Source organism: Hibiscus syriacus, unplaced genomic scaffold (genome assembly GCF_006381635.1).
Source record: "Hibiscus syriacus cultivar Baekdansim isolate YM2019G1 unplaced genomic scaffold, ASM638163v2 tig00110940_pilon, whole genome shotgun sequence".
Lineage (NCBI taxonomy): Eukaryota > Viridiplantae > Streptophyta > Magnoliopsida > Malvales > Malvaceae > Hibiscus > Hibiscus syriacus.
In genome coordinates, this window is record NW_024062923.1 from 2,801,429 (window position 1) to 2,810,638 (window position 9,210).

At 34.8% G+C, this 9,210-nt stretch overlaps 1 long non-coding RNA gene and 1 pseudogene across 1 annotated transcript; both read right to left on the reverse strand.

Moving 5' to 3' along the window:
- Positions 1-1,211: 1,211 nt before the first annotated feature.
- On the reverse strand, positions 1,212-5,448 carry LOC120147648 (annotated as a pseudogene).
- Positions 5,449-7,300: 1,852 nt separating this feature from the next.
- Positions 7,301-8,854, reverse strand: LOC120147649. Its single transcript, XR_005518303.1, has 2 exons — positions 8,506-8,854; positions 7,301-7,544 (listed from the first exon to the last, which is right to left on the reverse strand). It is a non-coding gene; the product is annotated as an uncharacterized LOC120147649 (long non-coding RNA).
- Positions 8,855-9,210: the final 356 nt, after the last annotated feature.

Here is a 9,210-nt window from a genome sequence, read left to right on the forward strand (position 1 = left end):
TAATAAAAGGGTAAAATTTTATTTTAACTCATGAACTTCATATAAAATTTTAATTATAGATTTTTTTTATAAATCTAAAATAGTTTAAGAATAAATTTATAATTTAACATTCGTAGAATTTTTATTATTCAATGACATAAGAAAAATATTTAAAAAAAAAATTTAAGGACATTTTAGTCCAAAACGCCGGTAATCTAACAATACCTAAGGAAAGGGAGGTAATGACATTCACGGTAATATACTCCAAAAAATTCACTATTGGTAATCTTACATTATCGGGAATGGAATTCCCGGGCTAATCAAACGGGGGAATGTGAATTTCATTCCCATGGGAATCTCACATTCCCTCATCCAAACTCCCCCTAATTGTAATGTTAAGGTTCAATATTATCATTTGCTGATTATCTTTTTATGGGTTAAATTCTGTTATTAGTCCTTGTACTATGAACAAATTGCAGATTTAGTCTGTATACTCTAATTTGGTCATTTATGATTCTTGTATTTTGAAATTTTAAAAGAACCATTGAATATGTTAAGTCAAATTTTGTTATAAATGTTTGTATTTTACATAAATGGTAGATTTAGTACTCTGTTCTCCAATTTGATCAAATTTAATCTTTGTAATTTAGTCATATTATCTTTATACCATTTGGTCTAAAATTAAAAGTTTAAACTAGTTCGACTAAATTAGAGTGTAAGAACTAAATTTATAACTTAGGCATACTAAAGAGACTAATAAGAGAGTTTAAACCTTTTTCTCTATTCTCATATTGTTGAAGAAAAGAAGCAACATCTAGTAAGTTTAAACTCAAAGTTCCGTATTAATAATCCCTTTTTCTATTTGAAATATACAAAAGTTCACCTTCAAAAAGAAGTAACATCTAGCAAGAGTGAACAAATTCATTCATGATTTTATGATGCATTGGATGAAAAATATTACTATGGATAAGTAAACTTCAACAGTGCCCTAAGACTCCATGGCAAGCTTGAAATCACAATTCCCGAACAAAATTCAGACAAAAACTGCATGTCTATATGTTATGTAAACAAGAAGAACAATTTCGACCAAAGATCCGACTTGTCTGGTAGAAAACGATTGAAACCTTGTATTGGCTTCCTCCTGTAATAAGATAGTTCTTCTGATCTCCAACTGTCATGATTCATGTTATCAACTCTTTATTGCTCTAAGGCTTGCTTCAAACCTCTATTTCAAGTAATACTTCTTCTCTACAAACCACTCGGGGTGTTACAAAGATGCATCAGATTTTCGGGTTTGCCAACCACGATTGTTCATTTTCAGGAATCCGGTATAAGATCTTCTCCGGTTTTTGTTACTTTTACCTTTCGTTGTTCCCTTGCTTCTGTAACTGGAAAACACTACCAACATGACTAATGTAAAACCTACCCCGGAAAACACCCATAAAAGAATGATCCAGAACCTTAAAGTACTAAACAGTCCATCCCGGACTTTAGTTAGAGATGATTCTCGATAATGATTTCCAAGTTCCAGATCGCTTTTCATTTCGTTGTTCTCAGCAAACCTACCGAATTTCCTCGAACTTGTGACATTATTTGTTGTATCCGATTTTGGATCAGATAAGGCAGTAGGTTCAGGGCAGTTTCTTCTCTTGTGATGCAGATGCAATGCTTCGTTTAATGTTTTTGCACATTCGATACTGAGCAGGTCCCGTTGAAGTGAGTCCTCATCGGTTTTTTCTAGTGTTGAAGGATCAGGTGGGTCTGGAAACGTAGCCCAGCATCTGTTTACCATATCGGCGTCTCTCCAGTTTGCCTTACTGAAGCTCCAATTCCCGACTTTAAATTCCAAGCCATAGTGGAAAACTCTGTACTTCACCCCGGGTTGAGGAAAATAACCCGGATATATTAATATCTCACTACTTACAATATGCCGTAACTGCAACTGCATGATAAGACAATACTATTAAAATTAAACTCAAGCAGCATATTATCGTCTTTAATCCATGATCTTGTGACCTAATGAATGTATTTGACATCAAGAGTTATCATTAGTTCCTTAGAAGTTGACTGAAAATGATACCTCGGCTGCACCGAATGAGTAGCCATACATTTCACTGATCCACCCAGATGCGTATATATCTCCAGTTATGTTTGTTGCATAATGAGCTCTGTCAGCTCGGACCTCCTCGGTTTTAAGCAACCATAGCAGAGCAAATTCCCGGAGATCATCAATATGCATGACTGATCCACCCAGATGCGTATATATCTCCAGTTATGTTTGTTGCATAATGAGCTCTGTCAGCTCGGACCTCCTCGGTTTTAAGCAACCATAGCAGAGCAAATTCCCGGAGATCATCAATATGCATGATTATAACACCTCCAACTTTGTCACAAGCATCGGGATGGCGAGTATGAAGTTTTGCAAGCTCATTGTCGCAGCCAATAAGGTACCTATCATGCAAAGCCATAAAATAAGTAAAGCAGGTTCATACAAAAACAGACAGAAGAGATAAGATTCACAAAGGGTAATCCAGAAATAAGTTGAAGATAGACATCAATCCTTGTTCCCCTCGACTTACTCATAAGGGGTTGAAACCGGTCGACCGCGTGCTGAGTTGAACTCCCACGGTGTAATTGGGCCTCTCAATATCATGTCCGCATCAAGAATAACAATGTACTCGGCATCAGTATTTACATGGTTGAGCCAGTGAACAACAGCAGCTGGTTTATTAATTGCGGGATACCTGAAATGGATCGAGCAACAAAAAGTGTCATACGTTAAACGAAATGGCTATACCAATGACTCGATTTAGGAAGCAGGTTGGTTCTCAAAACATGTCAAAACTAATAAACCCCAACCAATCACCCACTAGTTTTCAAGGCTTAAACAATTTTATAATCATAGAATCAAGCCGAATGTCAGTTCAAAAGCTAAGAGAACTATAGATCTAGAATTACCAGTCACCCGTGAGTGGATGGAGGCTCATCGAAGGGACATAATGAGTAGGTGCCAGGTCATGGCCTTTATAATGCTTTAACTCTTCATCTGTACAGCTGAGAAGACGTGTGATATTTCCGGGCTGGCCACTGAGGTGAAAACTGTGCATAAGTCCTACAGTCTGCCAATCAAAGTAAGGAATGCATTCCGTGGAAAATAGAGTGTGAATTTTCGGATATGGTTTTGTGGGTTCATCTATTTCTTTTCGCTCCTCAGCCACCTCAATTTGTACCCTGGGAGGAGTAGGAAGCTTCGGCTGAGTAAGTTCTGCGAAAGTTTTGCTTTTCAAAAAGCTTAGATATTTGACCACTTTGGCTTCGGGCATCCATTTCTGGCATGTTGTAAGAGAAGGCCCTCATTCAAAGTATTAATACACTCTATACTAAAAAATAAGCCACGTCTTTATTCAGATCCGATTCCATAGCTTTCACCTGCATAAAGAAATGATATACTAAATATCCATTATAACAGGAAAGTTGTAGTAGATGCATTAAAGATAATTGTAAGAGAAAAATGCATTACATGAAAATAAAAACAAACACTTAAGCAGGCGTTGTAGTGATTCATTCATTTGTGTTCTAGAGGTTAACATACTTCTCGAGGATAAGGAGGTTCTGAAAAGAGTCGACCGCAATCATAAACAATACCATCTTCATGGTGTTGTAATTTATCAAAAGACCAGTTACCCACACTAAATGGCAAGCCGTAATGTAGAAGAATGGGCTCAACACCCTGTAGTGGAGTATATCCCGGGTAGATCATCAAGTCGTCGTTGATCTTATGCCTAAGTCCAACCTGAAAAACAAAGAACGTAACCATAAACAAAGATGGATATAGAGATATCACGAACAGCACAGCTGACGGAGAAATTTTCTGTTCTTAATATGTGGGGTAAAAGAATCAAAATAACGTACTTCTGCTGCACCAAACGAGTAACCGTACATCTCACTAATCCAGCCTGTTCCATAGATGTCACCAGTTATATTAGTCGCCCAGTGAGCTCGGTCTTCACGTACTTCTTCAGTCTTGGAAAGCCACAAAGGTGCCAGAGCTCGAAGATCATCTATGTGCATGGCTAAAAGCCCACCAACCTTTTCACAACGTTCCGGGTGCTTTGTGTGCAATTTCGCCAGAATATTATCACATCCTATCAAGTACCTGAAATACCAAACAATTACAAATATCTAAATTTAGAACATAGAAAAATGAATGTTGAAGCAGTGTCACAAGTACAATCCTCTGTTTCAGATTAGTTAGCATAAACAAATGAAAAGTTTAATACCCGTAATAAGCAGCAACAGGCCTGCCTCGCTCCGCGCCAAGTTCCCAAGGTATAATTGGAACTCGGAGGATCATGTCCGCATCCAAAATTATGACCCAATCAACATTCTGTGCATCTTTACTATGTTCGAGCCAGTAGACAACTCCAGCAGGCTTGTTAATTGCAGGGTACCTGCAGACTTAAAAGAAGAAAATGTCTGTTATTATGCCTGGAAGTTCTTCCATGACTCGAACCGAAAATAGTATAAAAGCTTCTTCGAGCCAAATCAAGTGAAAATTCGGAAAAGCGATGGAATCCACAATCAACTCATTACTCCATACAAAGACATAATTCAATCAGAAGCAGTATATGCTAGAAGGAATCAGTATATGCTAGAAGGAATGTTAAGTAAACATGAAACATTGGAAGATGTTTATCATTCTTGAAGATTTAAACATGTGAAAACAAGATTCACAACAACATTATTTCATACACCACACATATTTTGTTTCAATTAGTGTAAGAAAAATAAGAATAAAAACCTGCTAATCCAACACAATAGAACTTTCAATCCCTAATTTGATTCATCAAAATGTCCTAAAAATTCAAGACTTTATATCAAACACCTGGTTAGCATCAATTAAAAGAAAGAGTGATCAAAAGTCAAAACCCAAACTTAAACAAATAGAAAAATATGCTAAAAAATGGGATGAAAGGCAGAAACTTTTACCAGTCACCAGTTTTTGGATGTCTACTCATAGAGGGGACTTCAAGAGTGGGAGCCAAATGCATCCCTTTATAATTCATTTTCTCCTCCTCCGTACAGCTGAGTAACCGGGTCACTGGTCCGGGTTGCCGGGCCTTCCTGAAGCTATGCATGAATCCAACCGTTTGCCAATCAAAGTAGTTCTGGCATTCCACGGAGAACAGAGTGTGGATCCTATATGGAGCCTCAACATCCGGTTTTTGACCCGAAATAGAACCACCCAAAAAACTCAGTAATATGATGAAAGCTAAGAACCTAGCCATCGGAGGCATGAATCTGAGAGCCTGATTAAAAAAGGGTAGTCTCCAAAAGATCTGAATTTCATGAGATTGTAATAAGTCAAAACGTTGAAAAAAGATCTACATTTTTATAGGCAGCTCATGAACAGAGAACATGGAGGCAACGAAATGGTATTAAAAAAATGGAAAGATTCTCCGAGGTAACTGAAAATTATTTTTTTTTTAAATGTAAAATGATAATTACGAATATAACAAGCTTCGATCTCACTCATCAAACGAAAATTAAAATTAAAATCAAATGTTAAATGATATGATATGAAGTGATTGTTGTTTCATTATTGCACGACACTTCACTGCCTAAGTTTAAAACAGTTCAACTTTAATAGCTTACCTTTATTAGATTTCTTTTCTCTTTTACGCTTTCATAATTGCTTTTTCATTTTTTAAGAAACTATTTGATATAAAATTAAGATCTCCATTTTTTCTTAATACCAAATTTTATTTTTTATATAAAATTATTTGATATATTACTAAAATTAATTAGTTAATTGTTTGATAAACAGTAAATTTTATGTTCTTAAGAGTTGCTTAAATGGTAAATGACTTGATATTACTTAAGCAGATTTTGAGTTTGAATTTTTGTGTATACAAAAAATTTCAACAGAAATTCTCGTTGGAAGACATACCTACTAAAATTAGGTGTGTAACTCAAATTGATTCGGATTATTCATGACACAACTTTGGGAATAAAAAACGCAATAAAGAAATCTCTGTTTATTTCACAGTTTTATATTTATTAAGGTAGTGTATTATCTTAGGTGACGTTTGGTTGTTCGCTGGAATATCTTGGAATTAAAGCGAATTGGAATCCAATTCCACCATTTTCCCATGTTTAGTTCAAGTTTTCAAAGGGGGAATTTGAATCTAATTCCATCAAGGGAGGGAAAGTAAATTACATCCATAACATGATGAAATTAAAATCATTTGGAGGAGGGAATATGAAATTTGACCATACTACCCTCATCAATTTTTTGGTATTCGGGTCGGATTTTTTTAAAAAAAATCGGGATCGGGTCTGATTTTTTATTAAAAAAATAGGTTCGGGTCGGGTTTTTTTTTTAAAAACAATTCGGGATCGGATCAGGTTTTTTTAAGTGTGATATTAGGGTCGGGTTCGGATTTAGGGTGAAAAATACCCGACCCGAAAAAATATATAATTTTACCTTATATATTTATGAATAATTACAATAATACCCCTCTATATATAATTTTTTCAATTAAGTTACAGTTTTTATTAAATAAAAATAATTTTTTTATTATTTCGGATCGGGTCGGGTCAGGTTTCTAATTCATATATTCGGGACGGGTCAGGTCGGATGAAACTTTATTTTGGACGGATCGAGTCTCGGGTGGAGATTCCCTTGTTCTCAGGTCGGGTTGGGTGAACTAAAAACCCGTCCCAACCCGACCCATGGCCATCCCTAATTGGGATGATTTTAACCTATGATATTTATTAGTATAATTTTTATAATTTATTGAAATGAATAATCAATCAATAAAATAAAATTTTAATATTTTTAAAAAATTTATAATATATTGCTACATGTAAGTTATAAAACAAACTAAAATTAAGCAAAAAAACAAAAAGGGCAATTCTGTCATTTCACATTACTGAAATCAAATTCATCTGACATGTATGCGAATCAAACAGAATATGAAATTATATTTCAATTCAATTTTCTGTCAACCAAACATGTTTTAGATTCAGATTTCAATTCCTTTATAGATTTCAATTCCCTCAAAAATATTCCAGCGAACCAAACGTGATTTTCTATTTTTGAAATAATAATACTCTCAAAACAAATAATTTCCACATTAACTTCGAATTAATTTAATAATTATTTTAAATTTATTTTTTTTTTGTACAAAAGATAAACCTACACATATATCATAACGGTTAGTTTGTGCTATTTGATGAGTATAATCAATACATGAAAATAACCTTCTGAAAATTCAACAGTTTCGTATCCGACGAACCCAACCCAATAAAACCGAGCAAAAAAAGCACAGTATAATCATCGGCGAAGTTCAAAAAATTTAAAGCCAAACAAGTAAAACATTTCCTAAACCAATAGTTTTATTATACTCACACAGACAAAATGCAAAGCAATTCACTAAAAAAACCCTAGAAACAATGGCGATTATCACAACCCGAAGCTCTTTTAGGTAAGATCATCTTCTTCCAGTTCTTTAGCTTTAAGCCTTTCCTTCAATCCAGTAAAAGGTCGTCTTGCAAGAATCCTGCATAGCATTATACAGAAACAGCAAGCACGTTAGAATTGCAATTTTAGGGGTCAGAACCCGAACCAAATGGATCCCCTTACACCACTACAGCCAGACAACTGGTTCTTTATATCTTATAGACATAATAGTAAAATCAGTCCTCATCATTACATTGCCTTCCAAATTTTACCCTAAACTTATTTTAGAGTTAATTGCATCACATATCCTCAAAGTATGACCTCATTTTAAATGATCCTTAAACTTTTGAATATTCCAATTTTATCATTAAGCTATGACTATCATTCTAAATTAGTCCTCAGACTTTAAAACATTTCAATTTAATCCCTAAACTATGACATTCATTCTAAATTGGTCCCCAAACTTTTTGAACATTCCAATTTCATCCCAAACTATATTTATATACTAATCACATCCCTTGTTGATAAAATCATTACACCAAGTCATATTATTATATGTTTGAAAAAACAAAATTTAGGTTAAACTATGATTGAAACTAATTACACATTTGGATGAATTTGAGAATAAAATTAGAATATTCAAAAGTTTATGACTAATTTGGAAAGAGCTTGTAGACACATCATTTCTGGTCCAAGACCAACAAATTAGGGACAAGGCCCAAACAACCAAAACCCAAGTGGCCCAAGACTTGTTCCAAGATTAGGGTTTCCAAGAAACCCTATTGCGCCGCTCTCCGTCCATCAGTTCATCCCAACACCGTTCCAGCCCCACAACCGCGTTCTCCTCCGGATTTCTCGGCACCAATGTCAAACATGCAACAACCATTAGACTTTAGGAAGAAAATGGAGACTAAAAACAGTATTTTATTGTCCTATAAATAAATGTAACGTTTACACACATGGGGACACAAGGATTACGCGCAAAATACCAGAAAAATACTATACAAAGTTAAAATCTTTTGTAACTCGTTTTGCAGTGAAATAATAGGTAAAAATCTTACCTTGCTTTCGGTTCGTTCTCTTGCATGCATGTCGTTTATACTCCATTTTGGTTGATTCGAAACAAAAAGCCAATGACAGAGGAGGGAGGATTTTTCGAACCTTCGTTCGTAGATCTACTCTCTTCGAGGCTTGATCTAAAAAAACTATTTAGATTTTTGGAACGAGTATACGAAGGGCTTTTAAAAAAAACAGAAACTTTTTATATTTTGTCGCCGGTGAGCGGCGGTTGGCGCCGTTCAACGGCGGCTGGCAAGGCGGCGCAACGACCGGAATCTGGAAAATGGGGTGGTTGTTCTTCAGCTTGAAGAACAAACCAGAGAAAATAACAAATGGGGGAAGATGTTTCTGTTTGGAAATGAGAGAACAAATGAAGTTTAATATTTTTAACTTAAATACTCGGCCCATTAACCCGATTTAGATCCGCGCGTTAACCCGACCCATTCTGCAGGATCCGCGTGTTTTCGTTAAAAAAGGGAAACTACACTTTTAATCCTCTTGAATTTTTTAAGGCTCAATATGATCCCTAACTCCGATTTTAAACTCAATTTTATTTCGAATTTAACTTTCTAATGACTTTCTTTAAATTTAACCCCTTATATATATATATATATATTTCGCAATTAATTTTTATTTTATTTAATATATATATATTGTTATTTATTATTTATTTTTTTCGTTATCATTATTGTTTTCATGTATATAAA